Source organism: Giraffa tippelskirchi, chromosome 12 (genome assembly GCF_054371585.1).
Source record: "Giraffa tippelskirchi isolate mGirTip1 chromosome 12, T2T-mGirTip1v1.2.pri, whole genome shotgun sequence".
NCBI lineage: Eukaryota > Metazoa > Chordata > Mammalia > Artiodactyla > Giraffidae > Giraffa > Giraffa tippelskirchi.
The window spans coordinates 54,206,457-54,234,417 of NC_137286.1; the positions used below are offsets into that span (position 1 = coordinate 54,206,457).

General features: G+C 41.8%; 1 long non-coding RNA gene across 3 annotated transcripts; it reads right to left on the reverse strand.

The window, feature by feature from the left end:
- On the reverse strand, positions 1 to 25,649 carry LOC145530522 (uncharacterized). Of its 3 annotated transcripts, none has more exons than XR_014071859.1 (7): positions 25,556 to 25,641; positions 24,838 to 24,942; positions 24,139 to 24,292; positions 17,783 to 17,940; positions 3,123 to 3,215; positions 2,870 to 2,994; positions 1 to 1,604 (listed from the first exon to the last, which is right to left on the reverse strand). It is a non-coding gene; the product is annotated as an uncharacterized LOC145530522 (long non-coding RNA). The 3 variants fall into 3 exon arrangements; XR_014071860.1 differs by lacking the exon at positions 1 to 1,604 and adding an exon at positions 1,648 to 1,948; XR_014071861.1 differs by lacking the exons at positions 1 to 1,604; positions 3,123 to 3,215 and adding an exon at positions 1,648 to 1,948 and having other exon boundaries at positions 25,556 to 25,649.
- Positions 25,650 to 27,961: the final 2,312 nt, after the last annotated feature.

A 27,961-nucleotide genomic window follows, 5' to 3' on the forward strand; every position in this document is an offset into this window, starting at 1 on the left:
TTAAGTTTTTATTCCATAAACTATGAAGTTCCATTTAAATGGAAAGATGAACCAAGCATGAATCAAGAGATGATTTATTGTAGTGGCTAAGAGCTCTGTACTTGGCACCATCTTGCCTGGGTTTGTATCTCTCCTCTACCAGTTGCTACACGGATGACCTTTAGGGAGAGACTTAAATATGCTTTGCTTCAGTTATCTTAGCTGAGAAATGGGTATGTGAAATAGTACTTATCTCACAAACTGGTAATAAGGATTAAATGATCCATGGACAATGCTTAGAACTGTTCTTGGTGCATGGTAACCACTCAGTAAATATCAAGTGTCATTATTGTCATAGTGACAATATACACCAAACTAATTAGCCTCAGATGAATGGACACCAGCACAAGTTTTTGATTGAAAATCAGTGACAAAAAAGACACAGGAAAAGCAAAGCAGAAAACAAGTAACTCGGCTACAATTTAGGAAAAGAAGAATTGGACATTTGGGCTGGCTGTAGGTCAACAATGAGCCAAAAGTCCAACATAATTATTATGAAAAGGTGAGTGAATACAATAAGAAACCCATGAATACAAGCAGAGTGTCCTGACATTCCTCTGACTTCTCCTCTTGTTGATCAAGTCTGAGCCAAATGTTTCATTTCTGGGCAGAGTCCTTGAAGGGGAAAATTAATAACCCCAAACTAAAGTGTGTCCAGAAGAGAAAAAACAGGAGGAGGAGGGGTCTGGCAACCACTTCATTGAAGGAGTCCTTGATGAAAACAAGGGGGTTGAATTTAGAGCTATGAAAAAGGGGAAAATCTTGACTCTTCTAGAAAGTATTTAAACTATCCCATTGTCCAACAAAGAAAGAGGCTGTTTTGTTAGCTCACGAGCACACTGTCCACGAGAGTATACTTGAATGGTTGAAAAAACATCGTGGATTTTGCTAAGAAGATTGTTGTTGGAAATGTGAATTCCATAAACTTTTGGAAGGCTTCCTATTTTCTGATTCTATGACAGAAAGAGATAAGTCCGCATAGCCACCTGCCTTGAGGACCCAGCCTCTGCTTTTATGACCTAACATATTAACTGATAGATACTCTCCATGCCCTCATATTTCTGTAATGGATGGAGTTGTCCTCACCGGGAAATATGCTGCTCACTAAGATACCCATAGACTTCTGCTTCTTTCCATTGAGCTGGATGCTTTCCAAGAACCAGGTGTATTTGTCCCCGTTTCTATTTAAACCAGTTGCATCTGTTACTGTAATTGCTTAGTTTCATTAAACATTATGTAAACTGGTGAAATATTAGTGTTAGAAGAAAGCAAGATGTTGTGTCTATGAAAACGAAGTTGAGTGCTTTGGAGAGATTTGATGAAGGCGATTTGCTAAAAAGTAATTGCTGTTAAATTAGGTGTGAGTTAGACAAATGTATAAGATTGGGAAAGATCATTAAAATTTAGATGGATTCTCTTCTAAGATTGCTCTGCAAGTCTTTAAGCTCTTGTTCCACTTTGTAGCAACTAAAAAATCATGGATGCTTCTTCACGGGTGTAATTTATGCAAAATGACGCCGCAGAACTCTGACGAGCAGGCCCATGTGTGAAGAGGATGCTTTGGCCTTGTATCAGAAGGTTGACAAGTTAAAGATACATTTTTGCAGGTTTTAAGTTTAAAAGTTTAATATATGGTTGTTGTTTTTTTTACGAGTTTCTTGTGATTGGAGTTTGAAATTCATCACCAATAATCTAGCAGCCATAACCGCACAGATTAAAGGACACCTTTTGTTCAGCTAAATAACAACCAAGCTACAAAAAAAAAAAAAAAATGTGGATCTGCTGTAACTGTAGGAAGGATTGACAGAGTCTGACTCCAGAATTCCATGGTGGGCTGAGGCTGGGGCAGGCATTTCAGATGTGAAGATGCAGTGTAGTGAAGGCAGGCAGAATAGGAAGGCTGGTAGTCCTGGGTCCAAGATGTGGGTTTAGGTCCATGAGACAAAGAGGAGTTGGGTAAAGCAAATCAATGTTAGATATATGGATGTTCTTGCCCCCAGATAAGCAGTGGAAGAGTCTGAGGTGTAGCCAAGACATAAAGGTCAACAACCATCAAGGCAGAAAAGACAGGCCTGGGTTCAAGGACAGCTTCCTCATGCATTAGGCCGAAGGTAAAGCCACCTCCCTGTTTTGCACTTAATGAGGCCATGATGCATGGAGGAATGGCATCTAAATACAGAAATTCTGTAGTGTTCAAACAAGGAACTGACCATGAAAACTGGAACATGAGCAGTAAAATTGCACAGGTTGCTGACAACCCTGTCCAACCTTCCATGTGTGGCTGCTGGAATAGTAAGGGCCAGTTTAAGCAAAGGGCTTCCCTGGGGGCTTAGATGGTAAAGAATCCACCTGCAATGCAGGACGCCTGGGTTCAAGCCCTGGGTTGGGAAGATCTCCTGGAGGAGGCATGGCAACCCGCTCTAGTATTCTTGTCTGGAGAATCCCCATGGACAGAGAAGCCTGGTGGGCTACAGTCCATGGGATTGCAAAGAGTTGGACATGACTGGGTGACTAAGCACAGCACACAGTTTAAGGGGAAACAGCTCTCAGAGCACATGTACTGTGGCTTCAGCAGACGCATGTGCAGGACCGAGAACTACAGAACCTGGTGCCGTCCAGGCCACACCTCAGCCCTCCCTTAAAGAATGTTCAACCTCTAATCAAAAAGACCCCAGCCATTCAAAGGGCTAAAAATAAGATTAAAAGGGGATTGAAAAACTTGCGGGAAACAAGGATGCCCACACGCTTCTCTGACTGTGTAAATTTCACTTTTGTCTCAATAAACTGCTTCTTTGTTCTCTTAGCTACTTACCTTTCGTGTTTTACTTACCCTCAGTGTTTTTGTTTGTTGGTTTGTTTGTTTGTTTTTCTCTTTGTGTTCTCATCCCGATTCTTTTTGGATGAGATGAGCAAGTGGCTAGACTTTTGATAAAGCTTTTCTCATTTCACAAAGATCTGAGAGAGAGAGAGAAAGAGAGAGAGGGGCTGGAAGCAGGCTCACCTAGTCTGGTGGGGAGTTCTAGCCCGTACTGGTCCAAATGGCCTCACGGAAGTGTTGATGTCTCCTAAGTTCCCCTAAGTACCTGTCGGCAGGACCAGTCCTTTGTCTTGAAGTACGAAGAACATTTGATAAAGAGGCAACAGAACTTGATACCGACCAGGGTTCTTGGCCTTCCCTGATAAATAGAAAGTGATATGAGGCCAGATAAGAAATTCAGGCAAGGCTTTACTGGGGTCCCTGCTGCAGCAGTGGGGAGTGAGACCAAGTAACAGGTTCCCTTACTTGCTTACTCCCCGACGTGGGGCAAGCTGCTTCCTTATGTGGGGTGAGGGTAGGGGTGTGTACAGGGGTCAGGCCAGAGGGGTGGTTTAGGTGGTTGCCCACTGCTTTGTTGGTGGTGAGTGCAGACAACATGCACAGTAACCTGCTTTTGCCCCCAACACCTTGTTTTTGCCTCTGGCCCTTAATAAGTGGCAGTTAGAGTTTTTGGATCTTTGTGTCTTACTGTTCCTAATTCACCCCAAGTGTGCATGCACACAGTTGTTTTTAGTGCCTTGCAGTTTCTTTGTATTTGGTTGCTCCAGGAGATGGTTGTCCAGCTGCAAGCACTGCAGCTAGGTTCCCAGGTCCCAGCCTGTCTCAGACTGACCTGCATGGCCCAGCAGTGCTACGATCATAGGCCCATCCTGAGACAAACCGGGACCTCACTGCCTCTCTCGAGGTCCTCGTCTATCAAGTGTACATTCTCATGTTTCTTAAGGTGAAGTCCCAGGAAATGACCGAATCACATATGTAAAATCATTTTGACGGCAAAAAACAAATGGAGATTTTACCAAGAATGTGGTTTGCTAAGAATCTGATAGTGGAACCAATATTTTGCAATCTGTTTGCTTCAATCAGAATTGCCTTCCTGGTGTGGGAAATGTGAATGAATTCCAAATCACTTATTTGTCAAATTATTGACTTGTTGTTGTTGTTCAGTTGCTCCGTCATGTCTGACTCTTTGTGACCCTGTGGACTGCAACACACCAGGCTTCCCTGTCCTTCACCATCTCCTGGAGCTAGCTCAAACTCATGTCCATTGAGTCGGTGATGCCGTCCAGCCATCTTGTCCTCTGTTGTCCCCTTCTTTTCCTACCTTCAATCTTTCCCATCATCAGGGTATTTTCTAATGAGTTGGTTCTTCACATCAGGTGGCCAAAGTACTGGAGCTTCAACTTCAGTATAAGTCCTTCCAGTGAATATTCAGGACTGATTTCCTTAAGGATGGAGTGGTTGGATCTCCTTGCAGTCCAAGGGACTCTCAAGAGTCTTCTCCAACACCACAGTTCAAAAGCATCAATTCTTCAGCACTCAGCTTTTTTTAATGGCCCAAATTTCACATCCATACATGACTACTGGAAAAACCATAGCTTTGACTATACAGACCTTTGATGGCAGAGTAATGTCTCTGGTTTTTAATACACTGCCTAGGTTTATCATAGCTTTTCTTCCAAGGAGCAACCATCTTTTAATTTCATGGCTGCAGTCACCACCTGCAGTGATTTTGGAGCCCAAGAAAATAAAGTCTGTCATACGGTGAATTGATCACTGCTTTTAGAACTAGTTTAATGTATATTTAACTCTTCCAAACCAGAGAGCAATTTTTTCTTGGATTTTTTGTTGGTTCTTTTGATTTAATAAAAATATTTCTATTTGATCTCATTAAATATAATGAGAGATAGACAGCAGAGTGATGGAATATAAGACAAAGCTGGGATTCCAAACTCAACCTCAACATTATTGGCTGTGAGATCTTGAGCAAGTAAATGTCCTACTGACATGATTCTTGGTTTCTAAAAGAGGCAATACCAAAGCTAACCACAAAGGTTTTATAAAGATTGAATAGGTCCATAATAATGCATGCAATTTGCCTAGTTTAATACCAGGCAGCAAATAAGCAGGCATTAAAATTAATTTACATCAGTATTATTCAATTTACAAATAAAATTTTATGTATTCAGTGTTACAAAGCAGGATTTTCCTTGAGAATTTAAAGTTTGAGGGAATTTGTCACTTTATAAAATGCATTCTTATTTTCTATAGGGATTCATCATCTTTGAGCTTCTTTTAATATAAAGCTCTTTTATAGAACTTTGAATATCATTTGCCATACAATATCAGAGAAATAGCAATTATATACAGTGATGTACAGTGTGCCAGTCTGAAGACAGGAGACACGAACACCTAGCTGGTCTGTGTCATTTCAGCCTTCTGCTGGGTCCTCTAGGACTAGAAAACCATGAGGCGGCTGGCGTGGCTACTCAAACTCACGATCCCAGGGCAGGAGTCAGGATGGACACTGGAAATAGAAACAGCTCACCTGTAAGACAGCCTAGAAGTAATGGTCTCACGATGTGGTGCAGATTCTAAATGATCCATGTAATCATTCACACATGGTTATTTAGCACCTACTATGTGCCAGGCACTGGGATTGAAGCAAAGATATCTGCTCTCAAAGTGTTTCCTTGTAATTGTGGGAAGACATATAGGAACTTGGTAAAATACATGCATAAGGTAAGTGCAAATGGTGATCAGTGCTACAAAAAAAAAAAGAATAAAAGGGGCATAAAGAGAGTGACACAGGGCTTTAGCAAACAGGAGGTCAGAGACAGCCTCTCCTGACAAGGGACATATAAGTTGAGTCTGAATTATGTGAAGGGACCAGCTGTGTAAGGATTGGAGTAGGGAAGAGTGTTCCAAACATGGGGGAAAGCAATAGCATAGAGCCCACAGCAGGACAATGTTAGATGTGTTCTAGGAATGGAAGGAAGGCCAGGGAGGCTGGAGCAAAAGAGTGAAGGGAAGGGACAGGAGCTGAGGTGGGGGAAGCAGGCTGGGCCCAAGTGCTTCTTTAATAGGAGTTCTGGACTTAGGTGCTCAGTGAGACCAGAATGAAAGAGTTTGGATCTGAACTTGTGTGTGGGGGGAAACAGAAAATAAAAAAGAGCAGCACAGTCAAAGGCATAGAAATGGTGAAACTGTGGCCATTTCACAGCAAATAAGCATGCTGACATAAAAAATTTATTAATTTTTAATTTTCCATTTCGGTTTATTATAGAATATTGAATATAGTTCCCTATGCTGTACAATAGAACTTTATTTTTTAATCCATTCCCCTGTGGCTTCCCTGTGGCTCAGACAATAAAGAATCTGCCTGCAATGTGGGAGACCCAGGTTTGATCCCTGGGTTGGGAAGATCCCCTAGAGAAGGAAATGGCAACCCACTCCAGTACTCTTGGCAGGAGAATCCTAGGGGTAGAGAATGGGGTCACAAAGAGTAGGACACGACTGAGCAACTGACACTTTCACTTCACTTTTCATTCTATATATAATACTTTGCATTTGATAATCCCAAACTCCAATTCATCCCTCCCAAATACCCCTTCCCACAGCACACTGACTTGAGTACCCTGAGGGCAGAAAGATACTAACATCCTGAGCTATCAGCAGTTTGGCCTTCACAAAGCAGGAAATGGAGACTGACTCTGGGTTTCTGAGCAGAGAGGGATGTGATTAAAATGATGTTCATGAAGGAAGAGTTTGGCAAGGCTAAGCAAGGTTGTTAGAGGGAGAAAGACTGAGGTTAGGGTGGTTAGCTGAGATGAACTGAAGTCTGAAACTTGAGTGAGCCTCCGGACCACCTGAGGGCTTATTGATGAGTCAGTAGATCAAGGTGGAGCCTGAGAATCTGCACTTCTTACAAGAGCTCGGGTGATGCTGATGCAGCTGGTTCAAGCGCACATTCTGAGGACCACCAACCAAACCACAGCTTCCCTCATAGCTGAGTTGGTAAAGAATCTGCCTGCAATTGCAGGAGACACTGGTTCGACTCCTGGGTCAGGAAGATCTGCTGGAGAAGGGATAGGCTATCCACTCTGGTATTCTTGGGCTTATCTTGTGGCTCAGTTGGTAAAGAATCCGCCTGCAATGTGGAAGACCTGGGTTGGATCCCTGGGTTGGGAAGGTACCCTGGAGAAGGGAAAGGTTACCCACTCCAGTATTCTGGCCTGGAGAATTCCATGGACTGTATAGTCCACGGGGGTCGCAAAGAGTCGGACATGACTGAGCGACCTTCACTTTCACTTTCATCCAAAACAACTCTCAGGGGCATAGCATCCAGAGTTAAGGGATTGAATTCAGAGCTTGACATCATGACCAGAGGCTGCGTCAGCTTCCCTACCTTGAGCTTCTGTGTTCTCATCTGAAAATGGAGATAGTAACAAATTTCTTTCAGATCCTGTGATGTTTAACTGCAATGATGTATCTAAGACACCTAGCACTGTGTCTGACATAGTAAATGCTTTTTAGCTGAGTTGACTCTGACATGAGGAGGATTTGGAGTATTTACCAAATGGTGAGGAAGGGATAAGAAAGGCGTTATATTTATGTTGTTTTGTTTTGTTTTATTAAAGTAAATGGCCTCATTTAGCGTGTTATATGCCAGCTGGAGTGCATCAGAGTGTGTTTCTAAGTTAATGCTGTGTTGAGGTCCTATGTGAAAATTAGGTCATGAAAGCAGCTAATAATTTCATTAATAATGACAAAATTCTTTAGCTAATCATCTAGAATAGTTCTCAAATATTATGAATCTTTTGGAGAGAAGATCACACATGGTGGATTTAAAAGACATTTGAGACAGACCTAGAGAGGGTCATACTGAGTGAAGGAAGTCAGACAGAGAAGGAGAAATACCAAGTGACAACCCTTATATGTGAAATCTTAAAGAAATGATATGAATGAACTTACGAAACAGAAGGAGATTCATAGACTTAGAAAACGAACCTATGACTGCTGGGGGAAGGGATAGTAAGGGACGTCGGGAAGGTCATGGTCACATTGCTACATTTAAAATGCACAGCCAGCGAAGACCTCCTGTCTAGCACAAGGAACTCTGCTCAGTGTTATGTGCCAGCCTGGATGGGAGAGGGGTTTGGAGGAGAATGGATACGTGTATGTGTATGGCTGAGTCCCTTTTCTGTTCACCTGAAGCTACCACAACATTGTTCATTGGCTATATCCCAATACAAAATGCTTTTGGTGTTAAAAAATAGGAATAAAGACATTTGAAAGCATTCTGGGTGTTCCATAATGAGGAGATATTTGGACCCGAGCATGTATCTCAGGACTCTGAGGAAGGTTACTTGTTCAGTTGCTACTTCCACATGAGCAGTTTGACTTCGTATCTTGTTACTGTTTCTCTTGATGTTAACCTGGAAAAAGAGACTTCACCTCACTTTAAAAATTTTATTTAACAAGATTTCTCCATGTGCGAGCCTCTTTTCTAAGCACGTTCAAGCGTTAACTCTTTGAATCGTCGTGACTTAGGGACCCTTATCATCTCAGTGTAACAGATGGGGAGACTGAGAGGTTGAATGATGCGGCCAAGACTGCAAAGCACGTGAAAATCACAGCTGGGGTTTAAACCTTCACTGCACAGCCCCAAATACGTGTCTGCCTTCCATACCATGTCAGCTTCCCCTCTGCTCCTGGGTCTTCAAAGCAGAAACTCATATGGCATAGGTCTCTCTAGATGGGAGTTTAAAAACTCAGAAGCTAGAAGACAGGAGTGTAGAGTGGAAGCCTAAATTAGGGACAGTAACTCCAAAACTACAGAATAAAGACTATCATGAAATGGAGAAAAACTGACCTGACGGGGAGTCGCTGCTTTGCTCCAGGTACGTTTCCACTAGAATGGAAGCTCCATGAGGACAGTGACTTTTTATTTGCAGTTGTTTCCCCCACTGATTTATGCCCATCACCTAAATGGATTATCTAGGAAACAGCATGTGCTCAAGAAATATTTGCTGACTAAATAAATGTAGAATGCAAGAATGTTATTCAAGTATAACTAGGTTCTTCATTTTTTCTTAAATAAAATTCCGGGTATCCAGAATTTATATGAAATTTCTGTATTTATATATTAGTCTTTTAAAAACAAACATAATATGCTGGTGGACTGGGTTTGAACAGTGAGAAGGATTTGGCCCTTGGGTGGCTAATTTGAGACCCTAATCCTGCAATAAAAACCCATTAACTCTTTGCAAATGGTAGACACTTGAAATGGTGGGATACTGATTTAAGCATTGTTCTGGAATTCGATTTAACATTGGAGAAAATCTCCAGACACCAACTTAAAAAATCCATGCAGATTACATGATTGGATAGAAAAAAAGACTGAAGCTGTGTAGCTGCATTTCCAAGTTATAATTCCAGTTCTTGTACGTCTCTGCTTAACTTTAATTTGTTTGGCATAGAAAACTTCTTCCATGCCTTTGATTATATAAAGTAGTTTAGAAGATATATTTAAAGAGTACTAATATCCCTTGAGCTGTATCATCCTCTTTTTAATTTCAAATGCCAGTGGCAAGGGAAGGAAGCCAGTTTCTGCCTGAAACACCAAGTCCTAGAAGCAGAACAAGAACGTTTGGTGCAATTTATCACCCCAATCCAACCAGCAGGAGACTACACAGCCTTGACTATTTTTCTAGGTCAAGTATTTTGACAGTGTCCACAGCCTTGAACTTTAGAGTTGCAGAGGAACAAAACAAAAAACTCCCTAGAAGCTGTGGTTTTACTTCATATAAAAGTAATGGCGATTGACTAATAAACTAAATAAGCATGAAAGGGACAAAAGAACACCCAACTTCAGATGAACGCCCAAGAAAGAAGATAGACTTTTCTTAGTTGTGGTCACAGAGTTGAAATATTTGTAAAATAAACAAGAGAGGCAGGGTATGGCAAAGACGGGGAGTCAAGGAGGAGGCAGCCAGTGAAACCTTTCCAGGCGTCTGGAGGTGAATCTTTCACTGCCGAGCAAAGTCCTTGTTTGACCCAAAGATATCACATCATTGTTGAAGCCTTGGTTCATAGATACCCGATTTCCTCCTTGTGCTTTATTGGTTTGGCTCCTGATGGCTTCTTCTAGCAAAAGAGCCTCTAACCTCTCAGAAGCCCCATCATCATTACTCGATTTGGGATGAGATTTCTTGTAACAGTTTTGTTGTTGTTGTTGTTCAGTCACTAAACTGTGTCTGACTCTTTGTGACCCTATGGACTTCAGCACACCAGGCTCCCCTGTCCTCTGCTGTCTCCCAGAGTTTGATCAAATTCGCGTCCATTGAGTCAATGATGCTATCTAACCATCTCATCCTCTGCCACTCCCTTAGTGCAGCACAAAGAAATCTGCTCCCACCAAATCCTCCAATGAAGCCTCCAGTGCACAAAGAAGAATGAATGTCAGTAGCAAGAATTATAGGAAGTATATTAACTTTCCTGGCTGATTATTCAAAATAAGCCTATTGGGGCTTGAAATCCAAATGCTTGAGTTTTACTTCAGGCTTTGATAACTATTTCCAGTTGGTTACTTACTTCCAGATGTACTGGTTACCTCAACTGTAAAATCAGTTGATTTTACAATAATTGTATCTATACATAGAGTTATAGGGGCTCCCTGGTGGCTCAGATGTTTAAGAATCTGTCTGCAATATGGGAGACCCAGGTTTGGTCCCTGGGTTGGGAAGATCCCCTGGAGAAGGGAATGGCTACCCACTGCAGTCAGTATTCTTGCCTGGAGAATTCCGTGGACAGAGGAGCCTAGTGGATGCAGTCCACGGAGGCACAAAGACATGGCCAGCGACTAACACACATACATAGGGTTATAAGTGTTAAATGAGATAACGCAAGTCAAGTGCTTGGCACAGAATATTCACTCATTAAAGTTCATGTATGGTTGCTATTACATTACCAGATGAGGAAATGAAGCAACAAATTCATGCAGATTTAAAAAGAAAATACCTTTGGGAATTCAAATCTGTTGCCAATGGCTGCCTAATTGAACACTGCCCAGGTTGAACATCATAGAACCATCCACATTCATGCCGCATGAACTAGGATTGTTCATGTGCCATCCACATGAACTAGGATTTGAATGGTGTCCCCTGGAATTATACATCATGGTAGATCACCATTCATTCAGATTAAAAACACAGAAATGGATACTCATGTGTTGAACCACTAGAGAGTACTGAAAACTAATCTATGGCTGTAGGAGGTATCAAGAGGCTTGTAGTGAAAAAAAGTGTGCCTAGAACTGAAAATTTTTTCCATTTTCATGATGGTCTCTGCCCTGAAGATAAATTGTTTTGATTCCATTCATAGAGAAGAACACTGAATTTGGGAAAAAGAAGGTAGAGAAGGCATGAGAAGCCCAGTATGTTCTACAGTTGTGAAGACTAGATCTTTGGAGCAGAGCTGTGCTCCTACTAGTGTTAGTCGCTCAGTCCTGTCTGACCCTTTGGGACCGCCATGGACTGAATGAAGCTCGAAGGGTCCTCTGTCTGGGATTTCCCAGGCAAAAATACTGGAGGGGGTTGCCATTTTCTCCTCCAGGAGATCTCCCTGACACGGATTGAATCTGGGTCTCTTCAATTGCACACAGATTCTTTACCAACTGAGCCACCAGGAAAGCCCCAATTAGCTAGCAAAGTTGGTAATAGCATGATTTTTGGCCTATTTCATTTGATGTTAAAGAGAAGAAATTGAATTTACAGCAAATAGATACACAGAATATTTTTTGAGCGTAACAAAAGTAAGCTTATATATTCTCATGTAAATAAATATTGCATCTCCTGCTCCTTCTTCTTCTGGTACCTTCTTTCTAACTATGCCTTTTCACCTCCAGAATTTCTATCCCATACAAACTACCAAGAATTATACATGCATATGAATAGACATCAGTGTGAAAAAGTAAAAAACAGGAAAGGTAAAGCTGATCACATCTTAGTGACCAGGGGTGTGCACACAGTGTTGGATTTTTTGTTGTCATGAATGGGTCATATGAGCCAGCTGACAGATTCATTCATTCAATTTTTAAAATTTACTTGGCAAATATTTTTTCAGTGTCTGTGTATCATGCCAGGCTCCCAGGACACCATGATAAAATGGACCCAGTCTTTGTGCAATACTTAAAAGAATTGTGTGTTGGGAAAAAAAAAGAAAACATCTCAGTCTCCTTCTTCCCATGTCTCTCCTTGACGCTTGTATAAATACCACATGATGCTAACAGTTGTGACACCAAATGTGTGTGGATTTTCCCCCATCAAGCAATATTCTGTGACACCAGCTAGTGTCCTACAACTGAACTCAATTCTGATCCGAGTTACTTGGAGGTGACTCCAGATCCCACATGTTAAGGGCTCAGTCCCACAAGATACCCTGCCCCCACTTCATATGCCAATCACAAGTGGTAGGTCCCCAGGTTACCCAGAACTTCAGTTTCACTTGGCTACAAATTGGAGGCTTCCATGCCCCCCTCCGTCCTGGATTTGATTGTTTGATAGAACAGCTTGAGAAACTCAGGAACCACTTGCTTATGTTTACCAGTTTATTCAAGGATGTGATAAAGGATACAGATGAACAGGCTAATACATAGGGTCATCCAAGAGCCCTCTTGGAATCCTCTCACTAGAACAAAAATGCTCCTGCTGCTTTCATCACTTAGGGGTTTAAAGGGCTTCAGAAACTCTGTGCCAGGAATAGGAGTCAGAAACCAATATATATTTTCTTTTATCTCACAAATCCCTATTAAGTGAATCAGTTTATATTACAAAAATCTCTATTTTCTGAATGAAGATACATCACTATAATTCTAAAAAGAAGATACAGTGTGTCTGTATAGTGGCATCTTCTCTGCAAAAAAAAATCTCTTTACACATATATCAAAAATAAAAATATATTAATTAGTATTTGAACTGCTTTCTGTATAACATATATATCTTACATATTACATGAGTTGATATTCTATATGTGCTATATAATATGTATTATATATAATTTATTGATTATTTATATATATTTTATACTTACTATATTCATTATGGTGGTGGTTTAGTCGTTAAGTTGTGTCTGACTCTTTGCAACCCCATGGACTGCAGCCTGCCAGACTCCTCTGTCCATGGGATTCTCCAGGCAAGAATACTGGAGTGGGTTGCCATTTCCTTCTCCAGGGGATATTCTCGACCCAGGGATTGAAACCGTGTCTCCTGCATCGCAGGCAGATTCTTTACTAACTGAGCTACAAGGGAAGCCCCCTGTATATATAATATAAATACTAATATATAATATTATGTAATAATATATACATATATATGTATACAATAAAATAATGTATAACACATAATAATAATGTATACGTAGTATACATTTCTCTCTCACATCCTCTGATCAGAATTACAAGGCATAAAGTCTGTGGTTTCCAGGTAATTCTCCTCCTCCCCCAAACTTCACTTCAATCTGAAATGAGTTAGTCCATCACGTGGAGTTGGTCTTTCCTAGAAATTGATTTGGCCAAAAGTCCTGTTAAAGGAATGTTAAAAAGAAGGCTGACATTTAAAAAACTTAAATGAGGTGATTCTTTCAGACTGAGAAGTTATATAACAGCTTCTTTGCAAATAGGTTGATCCGTACCATTTTTCTAGGTTCCACAAATATGCGTTAATAGACAACACTTATTTTTCTCTTTCTGACTTACTTCACTCTGTATGACAGGCTCTAAGTCCATCCATGATTGTGTAAATGGCACAATTTCATTTCTTTTTATGGCTGAGTAGTATATGTGCATATCTTCTTTATCCATTCTTCTGTCAGTGGACATTTAGGTTTCTTCAATGAAAGAGTAAAGGTTTGGGTTGGGGATGAATGAGGAGCAGTTGTAAAACATGGCCAGTTTAATGTATTATGCGCTGATTACATCCTATTCTGTGCAAAGCGAAAAAAAAGTGCCAGTGTTAGTCATTCCGCCTGACTCTTTGCGACCCCATGGACTGTTGCCTGCCAGGCTCCCCTATTCATTGAATTCTCCCAGCAAGAATACTGGAGTGGGTAGCTGTTCCCTTGTCCAGGGGATTTTTCTGACCCAGGGATTAAACCTGGGTCTCCTGCATTGCAGGCACATTCTTTATGGTCTGAGCCAAGGTGCTGAATTAATGAGAGGGTATGAAAGTGACTAGGGCCTGATCTTCTAGCTCAGGGCTCACTAAGGGGAGACAGTCGGATAGGTGCTAGTGAAGAGGGAGAACCATTATCAGGAGAACTGGGAAAAGAGGGGTTAAATTTAGCAAAAATTAATGTTCTCATTTAGGTAAACATTAGGATGTGTCTTCTATTTCTATCTTTTCTTTCTCCAGTGTCTTCTCTAAAATGGTATTACTCCTTAAAAACTTAACATGAGAGAGAAGTGATAAAACTTGATCAACCTATACAGATATGTAACGACCGCCACAAACTTGGTACAGAAGAGTTTTATCATCCTAAAATGATCCAATGTGTGTAACTGTTGTCCATACCTTCCTCCTACCTACTGGTTTCTAATAATCACTTTCTAGCTTTAGCGCTTTTTATAGAATATTTAAAATAAATGTTATCATAGATATTCTTTTGTTTATTTTTTTTTTCAGTTAGCATAACATTGTTGAGATTACATTCATATTGCGAGTATCAATAGTTTAAGTCATTTCACTGATGAGTACTGTTCTGGGGCTTCCCAGGTGGCGCTGGTGGTAAAGAAGCTGCTTGCCAATGAAGGAGACATAAGAGAAGCAGGTTCGATCCCTGGGTCAGGAAGATCTCCTGGTGGAGGGCATTGGCAGCCCCCTCCAGCATTCTTGTCTGGAGAATTCCACGGACAGAGGAGCCTGGCGGGCTACAGTCCATAGGGCCGCAAAGAGTCAGACACAACTGAAGCGACTGAGCTGGTATGCTTGTTCTGTTGTATGGATATACAGGAATTTGTTGATCCAATCACCAAATGATAGACATCTGTCTGCAGTCTACTTTTAAGGATTTTGTGAATATACTGCTATAAACAAATTCAGCTCATACATGTCTTTATGGGCTTCCGAGGTGGTGCTGGTGGTAAAGAACCCACCGGACAATGCAGGAGACTTAAGAGCTGTAGGTTCGATCCTTGGGTCAGGAAGATCCCCTGGAGGAGGGCACAGTAACCCATTCTAGTTCTTCTCGCCTAGAGAATCCCATGAACAGAGGAGCCTGGTGGGCTACAATCCATGGGGTCTCACAGAGTCAGACATGACTAAAGTGACTTAGCACACACACATGCATACATCTTTATATGGTTGTAAGTTTTCATTTCTCCCAGGTAAATGCCTATGACTGTGATTACTGATCCTACTATACGTGCATATTTAACCATTTGAGGAACTGATGAACTGTTCCACAACGTGGCTACACCATGACATATTCTTATCAGCAACATATGAAACCTTCTGCTGTTCCACAGCCTTGGCAATATCTCGTATTTGTCAGTCTCTTTTGTGTATTACTATACATGCCATTCTGTTGCATGTATAGTAATATTTTATTGTGGTTTTAATTTGCATTTTCCTAATTTGAATGAGGTTGAGTGTCTTTTCATGGCCTTACTTACCACCCGTATATATTCTTTGGTGAAATGTCTTTTCCAATCTTCTCTCCATTTTTCAATTGGGTTGTTTGATTACTGTTTAGTTTTATATATTCTAGACACAAGACTTTTCTCAGGTAATATTTTCCAAATATTTTCTTATGGGACGACTTTAATGGAGGAATGCCTTGAGCTGGGACATGGCAAATAATAGTCCTCTGATATGTATGAACGCAGTTCCTGTGAAAGCACATAATGGCCGTCTCTCCTAGTCAGACATACTCCATGTGGGTAGAAATGGTGTCTGCTGCTGAGTGTCCAAAGCCTAGCACAGTATCTGGAACGTTAGTGATGCTTAATAAATACTTATACAATAAATGAGTAAGTGAATAAGCAAACAAGTGATTAGTGAGTCTCTGGTGCAAGTTGTACTAACGAGAAAGAAAAAGAGATTTAGAAGAAAGAGATAAAGTTGGATAGGCAGCCTGGGACCTGACAGTGGGAAGCAGTGAATGCCAATCAGATTGGGTTTGGGCTTTATTTGTTAAGCAAATGAATGGTTTTAAGATGTGGACTGAGACAGTCTGAGCTGGCTGTCTCTGCTGTGGTTGTCTGATGGATGTGTTTGAGAGGATGGAAACTGACAGCTGGAAATCTGTTAGCATGCTGTACAGAATTCAAGGGAAGAGTAGATGATGGTCTGATCTAAGGAGATGTAGTAATGTGATAAACATGATATGGAGAGATTATCTGTAGAATTTAGAAGCTCACTGAATTGAGAAGAAAAAGGGGGATATATGAAGTAGAATAATAGTCTCAAAAATACTGTATAGGATAGAAATTTATGTAAGACACTATCTATGGACTGATTATGCCCCTCCACCCCCCATTCATATGTTGAAGCCCTAATGTAACTGTATCAGGAGACAGGGCCTATATGGAGATGTGTTATTTTGCTCAGTCAGGTCTGACTCTTTGGAACCTCATAGACTGTAGCCCAACAGGCTCCTCTGTCCATGGGATTTTCCAGGCAAGAATACTGGAGTGGGGTGCCATTCCCTTCTCCAGGGTATCCTCCTAACACAGGGATCGATAATTAAGGTTAAATGAGGTTATAAGGGTGGATTCCCAGGTGGAACAGTGGCAAAGAATCTGCCTACCAATGCAGGAGACCCAAGAAATGTGGCTTCAAATCCCTGGGTGGGGAAGATCCCCTGGAGAAAGGAAGGGCTACCCATTCAGCATTCTTGCCTGGGAAATCCCATGGACAGAGGAACCTGGTGAGCTACAGTCCGTGGGGCTGCAATGAGTGAGACACGACTGAACACAAGCTCAGACACACATAAGGGTGGGGAGCCGATCCAACAGGATTAGTGTCCTTAAAGAAGATGAGACAGATGACTCTCTTCATCATGAAAGGACACAGTAAGCAAGGGGCCATATGCAAGCCAGGAATTGAACCCTCACCAGTAACTAAATCAACCAGTATCTTCATCTTGGATTTCACAGACTCCAAAACTAGGAACAAATGAATTTCTGTTGTTTAAGCCACTGAGTCTGTGGCATTTTGTTATGGCCTCCTGAGCAGACTAAAACACAACACTGGAAAAACTGGGGTGTCTGACTGCTGTAGTAACCAGTTCAGCAGAGAAAGATCCAGATATGAATTCTGGTTCTTAAAATTACAAACTGTATGAATTTTGGCAAGTTACTTAATTTATCTGAGCCTCAATGTCCTCATTGGTTCAAATAAAAATATGTCTGCTTCTAGTGTTGTTAGAAAGAATTAACAAAATGTTACATTGACACCTAGTGTAGTGCCTGACATGAGTCACTTTGCATTGTTTGCACGTGAGCTCAGGCATGTCCAGTTCTTTGTGACCCTGTGCACTGTGGCCTGCCAGGCTCCTCTTTCCATGGGATTCTCCAGGCAAGAATACTGGAGCGGGTTGCCATTTCCTACTCCAGGGGATCTTCCTCACCTGGAGATCGAACCCGCTTCTCTTGTGTCTCCTGCATTGAAAGGCGGGTGCTCTACCATTGTGCCACCTGGGAAGCCATTATATCTGCTCCAATGTACAAATGGGGAAAATGAGGCTGGGAGAGGTTAAGGGAACTTCTCAAGGTCACGGGACAAGAAATTGCCTAATAGGAGCTGAAGTCAGAGTCTGCTCTGTGGCGAAAGCCCCATCTCTTTCCCAACACAATTCGTTGGAAAATTTGAAGGTTGCTTTAGGACATATTCAGAGAAGGAGGGGAAGGTTTACATGAGTCAGACTCACAGATGTGTTCAGCAGGCTTCCTAGGTGGGTTTCCTGCTCGCCCAGCCTTTCCTTCAGCAGGATGTTATGAATCAGCCACAATTTAGCCCCAGGTGCTCCTGGTGAGAAGGAGTTCTTAGAAAGCTGGCCTTGGATGTTTTCTCCATGTCCCTCACTGACTGCAATTACAAATAAGGGTTACTTTCTGTGGTTGCTCCTACCCTATAATTTGCTTTCAGTTGCCAAGATTAGTAAATCTGAGGTCTGATCACTGGGTTGGATGGCAAGCTTGGAGTTATTTTTGCTGTAACTTCCCTGAGGTTAAAAGTAAAATTTTAAAATCCTGATTGCTGCCATAAATCAGCTTAAGAATTGGTTAACCTAATTTCATCTTTTCCTCTTCTGTCTCTCAGTATAATTTTGGAAGCCTTTGTAGTCAAGATCTTTGACTTTCTTTTCCCTTCTTCCTCCCTTCTTCCTTCTCTCTCTCCCTTTCTTTCTTTTTTCCTTCCTCCTTCCCTCTAACTTCCCACCCTCCCTTCCTTCCTTTCTTCTTTCCTTTCAGGTTGAACTGAATTGTATAAAGTCTTAAGGGCTAATGCTTGCATCAAAATAGACAAAACAGCTATCTATACCATCAGTCACTAAACTGCACGTGTTTAGAGTGGAAAATGTTATTAGTACAGAGATGAACCATAAAGCGAGAAGGGATCTGTAGGTGGTAAAACAGAACTGTATTAGCCAGATTTGCAAAGAAAATCTTGAAAAGGAAGATACAGATATTCACTGTAATAAAAACCCTCATAAGGTGAATCTTTGAACTATCATGTATTCATCAAGTGCCAAGAAACCTACCACAGATTTAGTTCTGGGCAACAGGGGATGCCAGCCAAATAGCCAAAACATCAAGGCCTCTGTGGATATAGTGGGGGTTAGCTTGTCTTTGTTTCTATAAATGGTCTGGTACAGAAAAGATGTTTAATACATGTTTGTTGAATGAGAGCCAACTTGGTTGCAAAGATAAAAATTATATACATGTAGCAAAAACAATTACATACATGTAGCAAATCTTCTGGGATTTATAGCAGTCAGAAAGTGGCTAAGTGGTAAAGAATCCACCTGCCAAGGCAGGAGACGGGACTTCAGTCCTGGATGGGGAAGATCCTCTGGAGAAGGAAAAGGCAACCCACTCCAGTATTCTTGCCTGCAGAATCCCATGAACAGAGTAGCCTGGTGGTCTACAGTCCATTGGGTTGCAAAAGAGTTGTACATGACTTAGTGACTAAACAGCAACAGCAACAACAACAGTTAGAAATAACCTAGTTGCAAACAGCAGAAAAAAACAACAACACTTTTTTAAGTAAAGAGAATCTATTACTTCACAAAAGGCCCATCTCTATAGCCCTATAAATAAAATCTAGTAATCGTCTTAGCCTTGGTCACCAACTCTAACTGTTGAACCAACTGGTGGCGTCAATTCCTCTAGAACATGTGGGAGAATGAACACGAGACAGAAAACATAGTAAGTTGAATGATGTAAGCCTTCAAAGAGCGGAGGACAACTAGGTTGAATATGATTAAGAAGACTTGATTCAACTAGGTTGAATATGATTAAGAAAAGCCATATTTATACCTGGAAGATAGGATGAATTTATTTAATCTTACAATAAAAGTAAGATAAAAGTTATTTTTGTAAGAAATTTAAAAGAACCTTGGAAAATAGCAAAACAGAAGCAAATTAAAACTTCACTGTAACCTAAATGTAACTACTACTATTATTTTGCACATATGCTTATACTTTAAAATGTGTGCTTATATACAGAAATAAAATAACATATGTAATGTATGCATGCACATGTATAAACATATGCTTATATTATATAATTAGGATCATGGCATAATTACATTTGTTTATAGGCATTGCATAATTAGGATTAAGATACATATATATATATACATTTTGGGTATTACTTTTTCACTTAATATTATATTTAGGCATTTTCCTGATTCATTGGTAATTCTCCTAAAATCATTTCTGATTGTTGTATTGCATAACCTTACAGGATTTAAGAAATAGATAAGACAAGAGATGGGGAATAAAGTGAGGTCATTTTCATGGGATATTAAATTGACTTGTGGAGGAATATATAATATAGAAAGAATGAACCTTAAAATCGGACAAAAATAAAAAGTGAGTTCTTGAAAATCAAGTAGTTTCGATTTGGTGGGGCTTCCCCAGTGGCTCAGTGGTAAAGAACCTGCCTGTCAATGCAGCAGACATGGGTTTGATCCCTGGGTCAGGAAGATCCCATGGAGGAGGAAATGGCAACCCACCCCAGTATTCTTGTCTGGGAAATCCTATGGACAGAGGAGCCTGGCAGGCCATAGTCCATGGTGTCGCAAAGAGCTGGACACGACTGAATGATTAAACAACAACAACAGTTTAGATTTGATTCTGTAGGAAAAGGAAATCCTTCAAAGTTTTTCCTCGGAGGTTACTTATGACTTGAGTTAATTTTAACAGAAGGTCAGTCTGACAAAATTATTGAGAATAGATATGAGGAAATATATGGATATTTTGAGAGTAGAAAGAGATGGGCATTAACACATTGTGTCACCCCGCTGTATGCCAGGCACCAAACTAAACATTTCACATGAGAAAAACGAAAGGTGAGGTTGGGAGAATTTAGCAATACTGTTTTTGAATTCCATATCTCCTATATCTAGTGTGACTTAGGTTAGAAGACTCAACTTCTCTGAGCATGAATCTCTTCGCTTAAAAAGAGAGATGATAAAACCTTCCATCACAGAAATATGGTATATTCTGAATGAGATAAAAGATGTCAAATGCTGGGTATACCCTGAAAAAATTAGTGCCTATTTGTCTTTCCTTTCCCTCCATGATGGAATAAGAAAGGAGCCTGACTTCATCAGGGCATGTGACTGGGTCCCACTGATGTCCAGGCCAAATATACATTCACAGATCTGTGAGGGGCAGTTGGGGGCATGGGGAATTCCAAATCTTCCCAAGGGCTTCCTTGTGCATCTACGATTGAGAACCTCTGGACAAGAAGTTAAGGGAGAAAGAAAATCTCACACAGTTTATGTGGGGGAAGTGATAAGATATCAGAAATTAGAAGTAAGAGAATAAATTATTACTACTATAGTTTTTCCAGTAGTCATGTATGGAGAAGCCTGGTAGGCTGCAGTCCATGGGGTCGTGAAGAGTCAGACACGACTGAGCGACTTCACTTTCACTTTTCAGTTTCTTGCATTGGAGAAGGAAATGGCAACGCACTCCAGTGCTCTTGTCTGGAGAATCCCAGAGATGGCAGAGCCTGGTGGGCTGCTGTCTATGGGGTCGCACAGAGTCGGACACACTGAAGCGACGCAGCAGCAGCAGCAGCATGTATGGATATGAGAGTTGGACCATAAAGAAGGCAGAGCACTGAAGAATTGATGCTTTCTAATTGTGGTGCTGGAGAAGACTATTGAGAGTCTTTGGACTGCAAGAAGATGAAACCAGTCAATCCTAAAGGAAATCAATCCTGAATATTCATTGGAGGGACTGATGCTAAAGCTGAAGCTCCAATATTTTGGCCACCTGATGGGAAGAGCTGACTCTTTGGAAAAGACCTTAATGCTGGGAAAGACTGCAGGCAGGAGGAGAAGGGGGCGACAGAGGATGAGATGGTTGGATGGCTTCACTGAGTCAATGGACATGAGTTTGAGCAAACTCTGGGAGATGGTGAAGGACAGGGAAGCCTGGCATGCTGCTATCCAGGTTGCAAAGAGTCGGACACAACTGAGCAACTGAACCACAACAGCAGCAACCTGATAGCAGGTGTGTGATCTGGCCGAAGTTACCCAGGAAATAATACCCAATAAATTAACCAAGAACAGAATTGCTTTTGACTCAGATGGACAACATAACCGGCATATCCAATAAAAGTCTTGAACTTTTGAGGGTCTCACCCTGGAGGTCAGCATGTCTCATAACCTTGACTCTTCAGTGAGTTTCCCTCTTTAGAGCCATGGAGACCTTCACAAAGGGCCTTGTGAGAGGGGCAAGGTAGGAAGGTCAATCATCCTCCCACCTTCTAGAAAAATGGAGTCCATCTTGGCAACCAAGGAGATGGCAGAATCCATTGCTAAATGCCTCTGAGTCAAGAGCAGCAAGGCATCTGGAAGACCCAGGTGTTAGTCTCAACTAGTGGCTCAGATGGTATAGAATCTGCCTGCAATGCAGGAGACCCAGGTTTGATCCCTAGGTTGGAAAGATCCTCTGGAGAAGGGAATGGCTACCCACTCCAGTATTCTTGCTTGAAGAATCCCATGGACAGAGGAGCCTGGGGAGCCACAGGCCTTTGGGCTGCAAAAAGTCAGACATGACTAAGCAACTAACACTTTCACTTCACTTCCTCACTATGTATGCCACAAATCTCACTTCACTTACTTGGGTTTTGATTTCCTCAACTATAACACAAGGGGGTGGAGTACATGAGCCTGTGGGCTTCCACTGGTTTTTACAAATTAAAAGCAAGTGAGTGCAAGCATGCAACTCAGGCTCCTTGCAGAGAAGAATCCCTGAGCACCAGAGATCCTTACTAAGTAATTGGTCTTGGAGGAAACTTTTGTGACTTTATTGTCAGGTCTCCTGGTCTTTCCTCTCATATACGTGAATCTGTGAACCAGCTGTGTATTGCGGTATCACAGCTTGGGGGGAAATTCCGGTTCTATCATTGATGATCTGGGAGATTTAGAAAATTAGTTAATTTCCTAAGCTTTGGCTTCCTCATTGGTGTTATGGTTGTCATAACATCCCAACAGCATTTCAGAGGCACCATGAAGCCGAGTGAGTCAGGTATATAGAATGCCTCACCCAGTGATTGGCACAAAAATCAGTCCCAGCATCTCTCACACTCTCAGGATCTGTCTTTTCTCTGTGTGTGTGTATGTATTTCTAACTTTACAGAACTGCATGATAACCAGCTACTTATCCATATCATAACACATTTTGTCCTTCCTGGAAAAAATGGCTTTCCCTGGTGCCTAGGAGAAAGCCTGACACACAGTGAAAAGACATGAATACTGATGAGCAGCAAGGATATAGCTGGAAAGGCCAAGCCAGATCTCTGCCTTGCCACGCACAGGTTCTAGATGGGGTTGAGTAGCAGCTCTGCTTTGAACACAGGGTAAGATTTTGAGCAGTCATTTAACTATCTCCATATTCCAGAATATAGTTCGTCAACTATAAAATAGGACTGCCAAGAATTTGGAGGAGTGATGTCCGGAGGAAGCAGTCTGCTGCCCTAGCTATAAGTGCAGCCATAGAAATTATCAATGCGTTTGCTAAAGATGTCTTAGTAGATCAAACTCCACCATCTTTTCTTCCCACTAAGTCCTTAAGACCCTCTTCTGCACTCAGCAATTTTCCACTTGCTTGCGGGCAAGTCCTCAAGGTGATTGGAGAAAGGCATCTTGCAGACTGGGAGGTGGAGAACTCTGCTTTACCCCATCAATGCTGTGAGCCAAGACTCCACACACACACACACACACACACACACACACACACACACAGCCCGTCAAGAAAATAAATTACTGAGTGTGGGGCTCACGTGTGTCTTTGCAATCGCCATCCTAGTGACCCCCAGATCCTTCGCAAGCCTGAGTCCTGAGCAGAAAGGAGGAGAAGGTTGGCTGTCGCAGGCTTCCAGATGCAGAGAGGATCTCCCACACTGCGCCTCCTGAGCGCCCGGTTCCCTTCCATTTATTTCCGTGGCACTGACTGTGAGGGCAGCCAGCCGTGCGGCAGCGGAGAGATATCCCCAGAGAAAGAGGAAACCCGTCGAGCTATTTTTCACCATTACATACTTCACTTCTTAATAAATGAGATCCAGAGCATGCAAACAGCCTATCTTGTAGATCATCATCTTAGGGAAAATCACAGACCTAACTGCAGTGCAAAGTAAAAAAAAAAAAAAAGAAAGAAAGAAATGAACCTAGAGGAGCACCCATTCGGGTGAAATTTGATACCATAACTCTCCTCTGATAGTATCCTGTCCCTCTCTAGAAGTTTCCGTGCCTCTGAGATGTATCAAGGCTCTAATGGTGGTTGAAAAAAGGAAGGCGCTAGATCTTTTTCTGTCCGCAGGCCAGCTTATTTTCACCAGTGGAAAGAGATTTATTTATATGTAAGAGTGGAGAAGAACTCAGTTGAGACCGAGTCGTATTTCACCTGACACAGTCCCTGGTGGTCACTGATTGGTAAGTGGTGTGAATTATGAGGGTTTTATCAGCTACCTATGCCAAGCAGCGCCTCAGACCTCATATTTCAGGACTGTAAATGCGTGGGGGCCGGTGGACATGTGACATACCCATCCCAGCCTGTCAGAGCGATCGGATTCTCCAGAGGCTGGGCTTTCGTGGCTTCTTCCAGTCTCTGGGCTTTATCTTGGTCCTTCAGCAGAAAAGCCCGCATTTGGACGCAGCTCGGAATGTTGGGGTCACCAGCGCTGCTGGCTCTGTCAACTAAGGGAATCAGTGGACAGTAATACAATCTTCCCACATCCACCAGGGAATATAATATTTCACACAGAAAATAACAAAATACTCCCACGGCCCCGGGGCAATATCCTGAAGTTGTTTGAGGTGAAAGAAAATAGCTGTCTTTGGGGCAAAAGAATTTAGACTCTTTAGCAGTAAACTTGGTTTGCTTTTTGTCTTAAACCATCTGAATATTTATTCAGAGCTCCTGCAGGTGAGAAAAGGTCATAGCTGTCTGGCACAATCTTGTGAGATTTCTTTGCTCACTTTTTGATGGCCAGAAAGTCCTCTGAGATGATAATTGAGGTCTTTCTGGCCAAAAGCTTGCAATTTCCTGGTACATTTTAACAGGACACCTGGTGGATCTCTGTGTGCCTGCTAAGTCACTTCACTTGTGTCCGACTCTTTGTGACCCCATGGACTATAGCCCACCAGGCTCCTCTGTCCATGGGATTCTCCAGGTGAGAATACTGGAGTGGGTTGCCATGCCCTTCTCCAGGGGATCTTCCCCACTCAGGGATCAAACTCACATCTCTTAAGTCTTCTCCACTGGTAGGTGAGTTCTTTACCACTACCTGGTAGATCTCTAAGCCTCTGGAAAAATCAGGATGATCTGGCCTTCTTATCAGATGGTTCTGGGAGAAAAGGGAGCAGAACAAACTGGGTCTTAACTGCTCTGTATCCTCAGTTTGTGGGTTCAGATATGCAGGAAAATGGAGAGAAACTAGTTTACTTCTTGGGCCATGAAACTAGTAGAAGAGGTCCCATTGCCTTAACTATATAGGTGAGATGGTTCCCAAGCTCCTTCCAATGGGGGTAAACATTGTCCTAACAATTAAGCTTCTCTGATCTTTTATAGGGGCTTCCTGGTGGCTCAGTGGTAATGAAACCACCTGCCAATGCAGGAGATGCAGGTTCAATCTCTGGGTTGAGAAGATCTACTGGAGAAGGAAATTGCAACCCACTCCAGTATTCTTGCCTGGAAAATCCTATGGACAGAGGAGCCTGGCGGGCTACAGTCCATGGGGTCACAAAGAGTTGGACATGACTGAGCGACTAAAAACAACAATTCCTATAAAATGCAAGGGCTGGAGGGATAGGGAAGTCTTTTAGGCCCTTAAAAATGTCAAAAATGTGAAACAGTCTGTTGCGCTCTTTTCCTCCCTGGTTGAAGTGATGTATGCAGCTTGAGGGTGGGAGAGAAGAGTGGAGGGAAAGCATAAGCAGGAGCCCTGGTAACCTGATCACCTATTTTATCATCTGTCTCTTCAGCCATCTTGATGCTCCTAGTGAAGCTGAGGTGGATGGAAGGAGAAATCAATGAACTAGGAGCCCAGAGACTGAGTTTGAGGCTTTTATGATGTCACAGAAGTGAACTGTTCTGAGTTCTGTTCATCTATGAAAAGGAGAAATCTTGTTTACTCTTTGTAGGTCTTGGTCTTTTCAGTGGGGAGATTAGGGCTAAGACCGTATACCCGCTCCCAGGTTCCCCTGGGGCTCAGCGGGGCCACTTGACTTCTAGCCAATAGAATGTAAATGGAAGCATGTGGCTGATGAAAACCTGCCCTGAGTGGTCTTCCATGCTGCCTCCCCAAATACCAGCCAAACGCACAGGTTCCCATAGCCCAGGAAAAAGGAATACAGAATCCACATTAGGAGTTTGGGCCCCCAAGCTGCCATGAAGAATCCTCTGTTCCTACCAAGAACACCCGTGTTGGACTTTTTCAAGAGTAAAAAAAGTTTTTTTTTTTAATGTTAAGTCACTGAAGTCTCAGGGTTGATTTGTTACAGCAGCTAGTATTATCCTAATTAGTACAAGAATCAAGTAAGAATAAAGTGATAAAATGAGTATAACATATCATGCAAATGCTAAAACCCTGTACAGATTTTGGGATTTTTGTTTGTGTGGTTGCATGAAGTGTTGGGTGATTTGGTCGCTAACTCGTGTCTCTTTGTGATCCCATGGACTGTAGCCCACCAAGTTCCTCTGTCCATGGGATTTCCCTGGCAAGAATACTGGAGTGGGTTGCCATGCCCTACTCCAGAGGATCTTCTCAAACCAGGAATCGAACCTGGGTCTCCTGCCTTGCTGAACCATCAGGGAAGCCCCTAAGTGACTAACTGCTAAAGTTACAGCAAAATAAAATACTACTGGCTAATATTTATTCAAATCTTATGTTGTGTATTGAACTTACTCCTCCTGACCACCTTAAGTAAAAACTTTTTCCTTGAGGAAACCAAGCTTCAGAGAAATCAAGTCACATGCCTAAAATCGTGTTAACTACCAAGGGCTGAAGGCTCTCGTTGAAGTTCTATTCTATTTTTGTAAATCTGCTTTAAACTCTAGTATGGTATTGGTAAAAGTTAAACTTCTTTTAGAGGAAAGTTGAGCTGTTTACTCCCTTTATCTCAGAGGAATGACAGCAGAGAGATGTTCACACAGAACATTCTATTCATGCCAATGGATCTGAAAACCCTGATGTTGGAAATGACACTGTTTAAGTCATTCTCCAAGTGCGACAGCTACTTCTCACCTAAAACTACAAAGTTTAAGTAACTGAGTTATCAATTTTCTTACATTAAAAGTGACCCAGGACAGCCAAAAGCTTGGGTAGATAAAGAGGTTTTTTTTTTTTTTTCTCCTCAATTCCATTTTCCCTAAGCTTCAAAAGTGAACGTGCCAAAATAGTGCAATTTGAGCTGCTCATTAAATATTTTTACCAGGTGAGGAATTGCTGGTACATTCCATTTTGTCAGTGATGATTTTATATTTGTCACTCTTAGTGGATAGACTATCTGTGGATGGTGTACTGTTTGCACATTCATTTTGGACACTGTTTGGGGTATTATTTTCCTTCAAGGGCAAGTAATGGAGCCAAGCAGATTATTTATTTCATACACTTTGAAACTATTGGGGGCTGTAATGGATGTTAGCCTTGACCTAAGGCATTTCAGATGCAAAACCTCCTCTATCAAAAATCTACTCATTATATTGTGAAAGAGTAAGAGGACTTGGCCATTTCCCCCTGGTTCAGAAACCCAATTCCCATCCTTTCACACACAGGTATTGTGGTTGCCTTCCTCAGACCTGAGAATTCTGGTTTGGTTAAACTTTCTGCTGTTCAGATAAAAAACAGCAGCAATTTTCTGCTTGAATTTCTCTGTGACTAAATCCATTGATCATCCTTTCTCTCTGTGAGTGAGAAGTGTGTTTTCTCCTTAATAACTCCTATCCTTCTCCTGGATTCCCCCCACCCCCCTTCGCTTGTTTGTGTTGTGTGGTCAGTCCTGAGCTCTATTCCTCTGAGAGACAGAGGGAGCGCAAAATTGAAGTTATTTTATGCTTGGGCTCCCTCGGTCCCAATTTTCAAATCTTCGTGTCAATTTTCACACATCAGTGTCATGTGGTGAATGTTATGGAAATTTCAGTGGGGTCCTTGGGAGGCAATTTATACATGAATCGTTCCCCCCACCCACTACCATTCTGCTGCAATTCCTGTCTTTTCTAAGAATAAGTGGATCTATAATTAATGTGGATTTTAAAATATAACGGCATTCAGAATTCTCATAGCAGGTTTCCGATGCCATGTCTTCTTTGCAGTATAAACACAAAAGCCTAAATGCTTGCTAGCTCTCTCTCTCCTAATAAATGGG